The sequence below is a fragment of the Euleptes europaea genome, chromosome 9, assembly GCF_029931775.1.
Source record: "Euleptes europaea isolate rEulEur1 chromosome 9, rEulEur1.hap1, whole genome shotgun sequence".
NCBI lineage: Eukaryota > Metazoa > Chordata > Lepidosauria > Squamata > Sphaerodactylidae > Euleptes > Euleptes europaea.
The window spans coordinates 26,962,578-26,975,346 of NC_079320.1; the positions used below are offsets into that span (position 1 = coordinate 26,962,578).

General features: G+C 44.8%; 1 pseudogene; it reads right to left on the minus strand.

Annotated features, from left to right (window-relative positions):
- Positions 1-11,443: 11,443 nt before the first annotated feature.
- On the minus strand, positions 11,444-11,556 carry LOC130483144 (U6 spliceosomal RNA; annotated as a pseudogene).
- Between the last annotated feature and the right edge of the window lie 1,213 nt (positions 11,557-12,769).

Consider the following 12,769-nt stretch of genomic DNA (forward strand, 5'->3'; position numbering starts at 1 on the left):
CTACTGCCAAGAAAGCCAGTGGGTAGACATGGCCTCCCAATGGGACTCAGCCGGAGGCCAGGTCTACCAAAGGAAGCCCGCCCCGCCCAACAGCTGATAGATGGGTGGGGGGGCAGGAACCGCCGAGCCGCCCGCCCAGCAATCACGCGGCTAGAGGGGAGGGGAGGCTTTAGCCTCCCAACCATTGAGGGCAAGGGAAAGGGGGACCCGGCCATTCTCCACGGCGTGGGGGGGGGGAGAGAGAGACAGCGCGCCCGGTCGCCTGCTCTCTGAGCTCGTGCTCTCTCTCTCTCTCTCTCTCTCTCTCTCTCTCTCTCTCTCTCTCTCTCTCTCTCTCAGGCACGCCGGCTCCGCAGCCCGGCTGCCGGCACGAGACCAAGTTCGGAGAGCCGCACTCAACGGGCCAAAGAGCCGCATGTGGCTCGGGAGGCGCAGTTTGCAGACCCCTGGGCTGGACCCACACTTTCCAGTTGGTAATGTCTGCACCAAGCTCTATCCAAGCTCAAATCAAGTCACACCCCTTTAAATGCTGCTTTGTAATTGGCTTACTTCACAGTGCTCAATGTGAGAAAAGATTCCCCACCCCAAAACCCAATTGCCACATAAAAAAGCAAAAAACGGAACAATCTGAAAGAAAGGAGTGGGGGAGAAATCCAAGCCTTAGTTTTAAAAAGCCTTTCTCTGGCTCAGAAAGAACCCCCAGGAAGCAGGCAGGGTTTGTATCCCTGCCTCTTTACACGCTGCTTTGTGATTGGCTGTGAGAGATGCCAATCTTCCTGTGGCCCATGGTTTGTCTTCTGCATGGAGATTTCAGCCAAGCTGAGCTCAGGGAAGAGGGAAGAGTTGGGGTTAACAGAGGAATGGGAAGACCTGGACATTGCAAGGGCTGGCAGCAAGGTCATTTCTAATGGATGGAAACATGTGCAGAACTCCAAGGAACAACCGAGTCAAACGGGGCAAATGTGAGTTCAAGTATACATGCATAATTGATCTTAGTCTCTTGCCTTGAAAACCCTACGGGGTTGCTATAAATTGGCTGTGACTTGACAGCTCTTTACACACAAACACATCACAATACAGGTGTATCATTGGGTCTTCAGGCTTATTGGGGTCCCCGGCAAAAGGTTAGGAAAGCTCTGGTTAAGCAGAGTCTAATTATGCTGGTCATGGATGATGGCATGTGCAGTGCCTCCAGTTTGTTCTTCAGGAACTTGAGGACCCCGACAGCTGACTCAAACATGATGCCCCCACAGGCTAAGATTTATGCCTCCTGTTAGGAGCTCAGTTATTAAGCACAATGCTTCCATTTCCCACAAGTTCCTTTTCTATTGCTGTGGTTCATTTCCTGCTGTAATGAAACAGCTAGCTATCACAACCCTTCCCTGAACACTGAACAAAGTTTTCATCTGATAAAATAAGTACTAGAGCAGCACAACAAAAGGATAATTGAGCTGGCTATTATAGTGGGTCACCCACATGACCTGGGCTACCATCATTTTTCCATACGTGTAAAGCCTTATTGTCATCTTTTGAGAGATGGTTGGCTGCCTGACGCATGCTCTAAGTTTCCTAGTTTTAACTGCTGTGCTGCAGAATAAAAGCTGGCACCGCTCGGAGGCAGACACACAGCGGAAGGTGACAGTGGCAGTAATCCAAATGATTGGCCAAGTGTACCAAGCAAGAGCTCATCTGTGTGCTAAAACTGAGGCTGCAACTCCATCTGCCAGTTTGGATCTTGTCTGAGGCATAACAATGAATTCCTGGTAGGTTACCAACGGCATACAATAACAAAGCCTACAGCCAGATGCTCAGCTGGTAGAAGCAGATATTGCTTCATTAACTTGGGTGGAGAAAGCCCTACATGCATCTGGTAAAGAAGGCAAGGGGCTGGAACTCATGAAATACTTCCTCTTCCTCACCAGAGGTGCAAGCCTTTGGTGCAAGCTGAAGGGTGAGAGCTCAAGGGCTTTTGCCCTGTGGCTCTTTTCCTGGGGGTTATGCCTAGGGGCCCTGTAAGAAGCTGAGATGTTCTTACATCCCATGCATGTTAATCATTTTGCTTCTGCAACTAGGGAGTCTTGTGAGGCAGTTTGGCAGGGGAGTTGAAAAGAAAAGCTGAACCACTTCTACAATGGACTGAAGCAGCATGGTTGGTGAGGGAGTTGAGGCAGTGACATGCAAAGTCTGTGTCATGTTTGTATTCTTACTTGAGGGTAACAGCAATTACACTTGCAGCAAGTGTTAAGTGGATCCCTCTACTGCAGGAGAAGATACAGGGACTTGAGGCACACTTGTCCACATTCCATTTTATAAGGGAAGGTGAAGAATTCATGGACAGAACAAATGAAGCACTCTTGAAAGGGCAACAGGAGGAGGGAAAGGTGGAGCATGCAACACAGGAGGATGGTGCATGGAAGAATGTAACCCACAGGAGCAGAAAAATCAGGAGACATTCTGAGTCTCTATTGCTAAGTAATCGGTTACAGGATCTTCCCACAGATAGAGGGGAGGCTTATTAAATTTGTTGATGATACTAAATTGGGAGGGGTAGCAAATATAGTAGATGGCAAAGTCAGGATACAGGATGATTCTGACAAGCTGGAAAACTGGGCTAAAATTAATAAAATGAATGTCAACAGAGATAAATGTAAAGTTCTGCATTTAGGTAGAAAAAAAATCAAATGCATAATTATAGGCTGGAGGAGACTTGTCTTAAGAGCAGTATGTGAAAAAAAATAAATCTATAGGTCTTAGTAGACCATACACTGAACATCAGTCAGCAGTGTAATGTGGTCACTAAAAAGGCAAATGCGATTTTGGCCTGTATCAACAGAAGTATAATATCTGGATCACATGAAGTGATAGTATAATTTTACTCTGTCCTGTTTACACCTCACCTAGAGTATTGTGTTCAGTTTTGGGCACCACAATTTAAGAAGGATGTAGACAAACTGGAATGTGTCCAGAGGAGGGCAGTGAAGATGGTGAGGAGTCTGGAGACTAAGTTCTATGAGGAAAGGTTGAAAGAGCTCAGAATGTTTCGCCTAGAGAGGAGATGACTGAGAGGTGATATGATAACCATCTTCAAGTACCTGAAGGGCTGTCATATAAAGGATCCTGTGGAGTTGTTTTCTTTTGCCCCAGAAGTTCGGTGGGCTGAAATTTAATCAAAAGAGTTTTTGGCTAAATATTAGAAAGAACTTCTTGACAGAGCTGTTCCTCAATGGAACAGGCTTCCTCAGGAGGTCATGAGCTCTCCTTCTTTGGAGGTTTTTAAGCACAGGCTAGATGGCCATCTGACAGCAAAGCTGATTCTGTGAACTTAGATAGCTCATGAGAGGAAGGTTACATAACTGCTTGGCTCTTGTGGCCCTTTCTTACATGTCCAGGGTAATGTTGATCGCCACTTCAGGGCCAGGAAGCAATTTTCCTCCAGGCCAGATTGGCCAGGGATCCTGAAGGTTTTTTGCCATCTTCTGGGCATGGAGTAGGGGTCACTGGGGGTATGGGGAGGAGGCAGTTATGAATTTCCTGCATTGTGCAGGGGGTTGGACTAGATAACCAGGGAGGTCCCTTTCAACTCTGTGATTCTGCATGTCAGGAAGGGGTCTTTGTACAGGCACCAACATTATTCCTCACTGTCTATTTGCACTATGTGAAAGCAGTTGTATCCCTACAATTGTTCTTTCCCTGTCTGCAAAACATAGAACAAGGTATTTTTCTGACACTATTTCAAAAGCAAATTCAGTAAAATTATGCAAACCATCTGTTGTACATTCCATTGCCCCATGTGCACATTGTTATTTTGTTAACCATTACAGTAAAGTGCTCTGTGTTTATCTTACCCTTGCACTATTGCTTGTGAAAGCAGAACTGTGCTAAGTACATTTTCCCTTCTGTTCACACACATCCATGTCCAAGCCATTGGTCAGCTACAGCACACACTTCTAGAAGGGATGGGAAAGCTCAGTTTCCACATCTGGTAGCCTGGCAAACTGTACCATAAAACTGGACTTGCTGATTTTGGTTCAGTTTTACAGCTGCTAGTGAAATACTTATTGATGCTTCTTCTAAATTTCTCTCCTGAGCAGAGAAACAAAGTGGTTTTCAAAGATGTTAAAAGCCTTAGCAGGAACAGTTTTGCATAATGAAGCAATAGTGACATCAGCAAAATGATGTTATTTCTTTGCAACCATTGCTTCAGCTAGTTCTTGACAATCCCAATTGTTTAAGGTATCCCGATATCTGCTGACTCCCAAACCGGCTGCAGCCGGGGAGAGCAGGTTAGAAATTTGAAAAATAAAAATAAACAAATAAACCTGATCCTTTATTGTCTCCAGAACAGACAATTGGTTGGGATACCTTTGAAAAGCCTTTTGCTCATAAAACAACACAAATGCGCTGTGATCTGGATGCCAGCCAGGCAGAAGAAATCATCTGGTCTGCTTATGGACCACTTTGACCCAGTTACCGTGATAGATGTTGACAGGATCCTGGGAACTGTGAAGGCCACTGTGGTGCACTGGATCTTTGCCCATCCTGGCTGCTAAAATCATGTAAGAATTACGTTAATGAGCATTTGATGTTCATCATAAATCAATCACTAACTCAGGGCAAATCCCCTTGGCTAGTCAAAGAGGCAGTTATCTGTCCACAGCTTTAAAAAAAATCCCTACAGAAAAATGATGTGACCAACTGTCACCCAGTCTCTAATCTGTCCTTCCTGGGCGAAGTAATTGACAGAGCTGTAGTGGATCAACTCCAGGTCTTCTTAGATAACTCATGTGCTCTGGACCCTTTTCAGTTTGTTTTCAGACCAGGTCTGATGGCCCTGGTGGCATTAGTTGATGACCTCCATCTGAATGCACACAAAGGCTGTGCTTCTTCATTGCTCCGATTGGATTTATCTACAGCTTTTGATAAGTAAATCATGCCATCCTATTGAGGTATTTGTGTTGGAATAAGCAACGCCTGGTGTTTAAAAGAAGAGAAGAAGAACCCTGCAGGAGGCAGCAAGAGGAAAGGCTAGTCAGATAGGATAGTGGGTTTAGCACCTTCTTTCCTGGTAAGTGTCATTCCTTGTCTGTCTCCAGATTGCTACCCTTAGGGCAATATCCAGCGTCCTCTCACAAGTTCCCTACAACATCTCTTTCAGATAGCTATATAGCTAGAAATCTATCTCTAGACTAGGTCTGTGCATATTGGTAAACCCGAACCATAAACAAACCCGCAATTAGCTGTTTTGGCAATATTCAGGTTAATGTTCGGCTGAATACCAAAACCTGGGAATCTGCCCAAAGCTGAATAGGTGATTCCCGAAAAGCCAAATAGATATTCAGCTTTTGTGGGTTTCAGCTATTCACCTTTGCTCAGTCGTGATGCGGCACTTCCAGGAATAAACCCAGCAGTGACATAAGCATGTTGCGTGCAGCTGCGTGTGCGGCTGCCACTCTGAGCAGCCTGCTGGATTGGCAGGCAATTGCCTGCTGGTTCTAGCAACCTGGCAACCCTACTCTCCCCCTATGTTCTGTCATGATAGCTTTGCTCATCTGAGCAGGGCCTTCTGCAAGTGCCACCCTGGAGATAGGCAAGATCAACAACTGCTTGAATACATAGTTTCTCTGTAGCAGTCCCCACCTTGTGGAATGGGCTGCCTGAGGAGATCAGGAAGGCCTTCATGCTCCTGGCATTTTGCAAACTATGTAAAACAGAATTGTTCCAGAAGGAATTTTTATAATGAAAACAGGTCTACGTCAATACAGATTGGTGCAGGAAAATACACCATGTTTCTACCAATGTAAGTTTTGAATTGTTTAGCATATAATATTTAATACTTATACCTTGTACTTATGCCCTGTTTCAAATTTCTGCAGTTCCTAGACCTATTACATTGCTTATTTAGATATGTCGTTCTGTTGGTTGCACTGATTTATATTGTGTAAATTTGGCCATGACTCGAATGGTCCAGGTTAGCCCCATCTCATCAGATCTTGGAAGCTAAGCAGGATCGAACACCAAGGAAGTCTAGGGTCGCTATACAGAGGCAGGCAATGGCAAACCACCCCTGCTCATCTCTTGCCTCAAAACCCTTCTAGGGTCACCATAAGTTGGTTGTTACTTGCTGGCAGTTTACATACACACGATCTGCCTTGTGACTCAGTGAGAAAGTTGGACTATAAATAATGAAAACAAATAAACACTATTTGCCCAGAAATGGAAAAACAAAACAAAAAACATGTGGCAATCTGTATGTTTTGAACGCAGCAATGAATCAATGGTGGCAGCTCAAGAAGCTGCTTTCGCCCCTCTGTCCTACTTCTCCAATACCCTTAATTCAAGTACCACTTGAATCAGCAGGTTGGGACACTTGCTAAGCAATTCCTGCGCTGCTGTTTATGGTGTGACTTGCAAACCTGCAAAGAACAGTGCAGCAGGCTGAACAAATAAGAAGAACAGAAGTGAAAAGACGAATCGCCTGGTTTAAGCACAGCCTGAGAGAGGCTGCATACATTGCTTTTGTAATGAAAACCTTCCTAAAAACAATCTGTGATTTCAGGTTGGACCCTTAAGTTGCCCATCTCACGTTTCTTTGCTCTGCTTCTATATTCCAGCACCTTCATATTCCTCGACCTGCACTGGCTATCACTGATTAAATATTGTCAGCTCTGTAAAAAACAGCAGATTAACCATGGTCCAAACAGCAGAAAACTTTATGAAAAGACCAGAGAAACTTAAACTGACTGCAGCATAAACAGCCAGCCACAGAACCTGCACAAAGCTGGTCATGCTTACCATTCCAGTCATATGAATATTGGCCCCATTAATTTACATGGCAACAATATATAGAAAAATGTGTGCATCCTCTTGAAAAGCTGTGGCACCAAGCAGGGTGTTATATTCTTGTGTGTGTTATGGGAAGTGTTTGGAGAGCAGGCTCGGAAAGTAAAATAAACTGAGAAAAGCTTTTGCCAGCTCTCACAAACACATTTCTCAAGCCTGGGGCAAAATCAACACCATGAAATAACCCAGAAATATGCTAGGAATGAACTGTTAGTGTGGAGGTTGCTGTCAAGATTCAACAGAATGTTAATCTAGCTTAATTGGGTCACCATTACTGCAAAAAAAAAAATCTGGGCAAAATCCAAAAAAATGTTAAGCACTGTTAAGTCCAGTTGATTTTCATGGAAGCAAAAAGCATGTTATTTGGACTACCTTGTTCTGGGTTTTACATTTTGAAGGTTTGCTCATTTCCTCTTATCGTGTTTCCACTCTAATTTGCACAGCCTTCCTTACTGGGGGACAGGTATGGTAGAGCCATGTCTCCGTTGCAGAGCATCTGCTTTGCATGCAGACAGATCTGGTACTAGATGTTAAGACCTTTACTTTAGATCAGGGGTGTCAAACATGTGGCCTGCGGGCCTGATCTGGCCCCCAGAGGCCTTTTCTCGGGCCCGCGACCCGAGGCAGCCAGCCCCCACCTTTATGGTTTCCTAGGGCTGCGGCGGCCTAGCGCACCCAGCCAGTGACCTCGCCCCTTCTTTCCCAGTCACATGAAGGCCCGACCAGCCTTGCTGCGCCTACCCTTGCACCCCACCTCCTCTTTATCAGGTGCATGAAGGCCCAACCGGCCTCACTGCGCCCACCCTGCACCCCACCTCCTCTTTTCTCCAGGTGAACTGTTCTCTATCGGCTGGAGATCAGTTATAATAGCAGGAGATCTACAGCTATCACCTGGAGGTTGGCAACCCTAAAATAACTGCTATTTCCTGGGCAGAATGGTATCACCCCACCTAAAAAATCCCCTACCACCTCCCGCATTTAGTTAACACTCTTGTCTCATTGGATCCCAACCTCATCCTTCCCAAAGTCCTTAAACAGGGCATCTCAAGTCCCTTCGACTCTGTAACTGGTTTTGTACCTGAGCCTGCTTCCCCAGCCTTGTGGTTGGTTTGCTTCCAGGACCTTTGACCTTTTGCTGAATCACTGAAATCCCATAACTTGGACCCTCAACTTCTTAGTTGGTTTTGATTTGGATTATTCCTTCATCCTGGAACAGCTTTCCTTCTCTTCTGTCCCAGATCACAGGCCCACAGACTCTTCTCTTCAGGATAAAGCAACGTAGGTTTCTGTTTTCATCCTTCATTTCCCCTTAGATTCCCCATGCACCATCAGGCAACAATGAAGGGCAGCATTGCTAGGTCTGTGTTACTCTATTGCACTGTTGTTTCATGTTTTTGCTTTCCTATTTCAATTTCCAAGCATTGTTTTTAGGGGAATAAAGATTTTTCTTTTTGAGATTCGCTTTTCCATCTCGATTTTTCTTCCTAACCAAGGTGCTGTGCCAAACCGGGATCCAGTTATGTTCAACCCCAATACAACTACCTCAGTTATATGGTCTGACCATACACATGTAAGAGACACTTTGCATGTTACAGCCTTGGCATGTGTACTGATTTGTGCAACTATGGAGCTTTTGTTTTTTTATAAGCAATCTTTCATCTGCACTATTTCCCTGTTGTGCACCTATGGAACCAACATATAAACAAATACGTTCAAGAGAAAAATTATGAGCTTACGCTTTGTGTGTGTTAAGTGCCGTCAAGTCACTTCCAACTCATGGCGACCCTATGAATGAAAGTCCTCCAAAATGTCCTGTCTTTGACAGCCTTGCTCAGATCTTGCAAATTGAAGGCTGTGGCTTCCTTTTTTGATTACGCTTTACTGGGCCCTTATTTGTATGATCATTTTTATGATCTTGCCATTTTCTTTTGCACTTTTAATTGATCATGAGTGGTGGTATTTCATTGGTGCATAGCAGGGAAGGGGCCATGGTAGTCCACGTAGAAGGCTCTGGATTCAGGCCTTGGTAACTTTAGATAAGAGATCTCAGGCAGCATGTGCTTGGGAAGACCTCTCTGTCTGCTCAAGACTCTGGAGATCCACTGCTAATTGAAGTAGTTCATACTGAGCTAGACAGATCAATGTTCTGAAAATATTTTAAAATTTCCACAGCTGCATGCAAAATAAACACACACAATTTTAGTAGCTAGTCTTCTTCTCCCTTATCTAACTAAACTTTTAATCAATATTTCATTATCTTGTTTGTAACAAGTAGTGGAGGTAGGGACTGCATTGCAGGACAATTTAAAACAATTAGTGTTACAATTGTTAAAAGCCAAAAGTATCACCACTAACCAGCTGTGGAAAACACAGGAGGAATACTGAACTAGTTGAGAAGCTTCCACACATCTCTCCTTCCACACAGTAGCTTGCACCTAAAGCAAATGCCTTATCCTGCCTTCCCTGAAATCATCTAAAGTAGGCAAGTGTTCCCTTTCTGACTTATTCTTGAGGTGCTTTCATGAGATTTAATTAAATCACCTGAATGCCTTTACAGTGACATTGCACCAATGGGTTATGGATATGCTATAATCTTACCTTTCTAGCCTTTTTATTTGTGAGCAGGCATCTGGGATTGAAAATATAGTAAGGGAATAAGCAGCCAGTTAAAAATCAATACTAAAGCCTGTGAGGACAGAAAAGACAAAATGTTGTTGATGAAGAAAAGAGATTCTATCCCATCTACTCTTCACCCTCTCTGTTCCATTTTTGAGAACTAAATGAAGCCTTATTACCTCTGAATTGCAGATGCTGTTGGTAAACAATGGGAGAGATGTTCCCTCAGGACTCGCTCATAAACTATTCCCCAAACCCCTGACTGACCATTGCTGGTATCAGAATGCCTGACGGATAGACCTTTGATATAGTCCTTCAGGATTCTTCCATTAGACTCAATCTTTGTCAAGGATAATGTATGTAACTTTTGAGAAAATGTAGTAAAGTTCAATTTACAGAATAAGCCATCTTCCAAGTACTTCAGTGAGAAAACTGTGGGAGCAGCAGAGAAGAACAATTACGAATGGCTTTCATTACATGAATTTAGTCCTTGTGTTTCCAATCTGAGAAGACATTACGTATGAGTGGAAATTATGGCAAAATAAGAAGTGTTTAACCAAGTCAGGGCTCTCCATAAAACTGCAATGTTTTGTTTTACTTTTTTAACCTTGGGCACTTTGGGGGGAATTCCAGAATTTCTTGACAGTGTTCAAAACCGAGACGAAGAAATCAGTCTTTTATTTCACAGGAGATACGTAACCAAAAGAACTATTTCTGTTGTAATTCTTTTGAGTCATTTCAGGATAATCAATCCCAATTTCCCCCTCAGTGTCCCTGCAGGGAGCTTTGAAGGAGGGGAAATGGCTAAGTGACCAAATGTTCCTGAAGGTAGCAGGTTTGAATCCCATTTCCACTTTTTACTCTCCATATATCACTAGGCCCAGGCTAGCCTGATCTCGTCAGATCTCAGAAGCTAAGCAGGGTCAGCCCTGGTTAGTATTTGGATGGGAGACCATCAAGGAATACCAGCGTTGCTGTGCAGAGGAAGGCACTGGCAAACCACCTCTGTTAGTCTCTTGCCATGAAAACCCCAAAAGGGGTCGCCATAAGTCGGTTGCGACTTGACGGCACTTTACACACACATATCACTAGTCTCGTCTATGGGGAAATTCAGGCAGATGTAATGCTGGCATTTGTGTACACTCAATGGGGCAGGAAGATTTGACAAGCAGGGCAGGTTACTCAGTGTTTAAAATGTTTAGTGTGTATTCACACATCACACACAGTGGATGTACAATCTGAAATTTACTACTCAAGATCTGATCCAAACTGTAATTTAGTTATTGAAAATTACATCCCGCCTTTCCTTGTAGCTCAAGGTGGCTTACAAATCAAACAATTTGAAACTTATAAAAGAAAGGCCTGAATAATCCCCTTTCCCCAAAAGGTACCTGCAGTTGAAATCTTGTTAAAAGCCCTGGCAAATAAAATGGTCTTGCAGTGCCTCTTGATAATTTCTATTCACATATTATTTTCCTATTCCATTCATAATGACCTCAAGTCCAAAATAAAGGTGCAAGGCTCCTCAACCATGTTAAACTGAGATTTTTAAAATTCTCAGCAGAATTGCACAACCAATAAACTCTCCCAGCCATTGAAAAGGCTTTCCAGAGGAGTTGCCAGCATCCCCACCCTGCTGCAATTTCAGTCTGGCAAAGTTGCTGTGCCTCTCATTTCCTTGCCTCCACAGAAATCTGGACTGCTAACTGCTGGCCTGCACCACTATACCTCTGCCTTAGCAATTACTGAAAAGGTTGAAATGTTCCCCCCTTCCTGCACCTGCTTTTGCTGCGCTCCACTCTTTGAATCATTATTTTCTCCTGATCAGGCTCTAATATTGCCTTCCTCTGCAAAGTCTTCCTTGGTGGTTTCCCATCCAAGTACTGACCCTGCTTAGCTTCCAAGATCTGATGAAATCGGGCTGTACTCTACCATTGCACATCCCAACCTGAATACTGGGTTAGTGCATTTAAAAACTAGCACAGTTCAGAGTTTAATTAATAATTGTAGTTTGTGTGTCATCCCTGTGCAGGGGCCATGCTAATCTTCTTTGTACCATTCCAATTTTAGTATATGTGCTGAATGATCTTAGTTTAACCCATACAAGATGTTTGCTAGATCACAGTGGGTAGCCGTGTTACAGCGCATTCCTGAGCTCTAAGGGCGAAAGCCCTTAGGAGGGCAGGAAGATGCTGTGCCGGAGTCCGGGGCCCCAGCGCCAGTGCCAGGCTACTTACACAGGCATTAGTGGCCCCAACGCTGGCGGGAAGGCCCGGACGCCGGTCTCCGGGTGCTGCCATGGCAGCACCACCCCAGGACGCTGACAGGTCTTCCAGCGGCATCCCAACACCGTCAAAGGCCACGCCGGCGTCTCGGGAGGCATTTCCGGGGCATCCCAGCATCCCAGGAGGTGTTCCCAGGGCATTCTGGTGCCGGGCTGGGGGAGGAGCCGCCGTTAGGTGGCCTCCACAGCCCGTTCAGGTGGAAAACACCCCTTTTTTGGGGGGGCAGATACGCCACCTTTTAGGTGCCGTATCTCCAGTGCAACCCTATGAGGGTTGCACGGATTTTTCCCGCCGCAAGGCGGTTTCAGCAGGGCCGAAACCTCCTTTGGAGGCAGCGCAGCCACGTTGCCTCCAAAAACATAGAGTAAGTCAAATACAATCAACAGGATGAGACATCCAATAAATGTAGGGTTGCCAAGTCCCTCTTCGCCACCAGTGGAAGGTTTTGGGACCCGTATGTATCCCGTCTTCGGTCTGGGTAGCTTACTTCAAGAGCCTCTTCTCCTACTCTGTGGAAAACCAGGGTCTTATACCTGTAGCACCTTCTATTTTGTTGAATTCCTGGCCAGATGTGTCTCCTAAGGAAATTAAACCGCTCATTGATCGCCTACACTCAGGTCCTGATCTAATTCCCTACGAACTTTTTAAAGTCAACAGCGATTGGTGGGCCAACATTCTTGCTCCTGTATTCACACAAATTAATGCCTCAGGAGCTATTCCAAAATCTTGGAGACATACTATTATCGTCCCAATCTTTAAAAAGGGTCAGCGCTCTGACCCAAGCTGTTATCGTCCAATCAGCCTTTTGTCTTGCTTAGGCAAATTGTATTCCTCCTACTTATTAAAGAGGCTGTTGGACTGGGTTGAGAGTAATGACATCCTTGGCTGGGAACAGATTGGCTTTAGAAGGGGTTGGTCTGTCACGGACCACTGTTTAGTGTTCTCCCATCTAGCAGAGAAATATTCCTCCCCCAGAAATGGCACCCTTTATGCAGGTTTTATGGATCTTAAGGGAGCTTTTGATACCA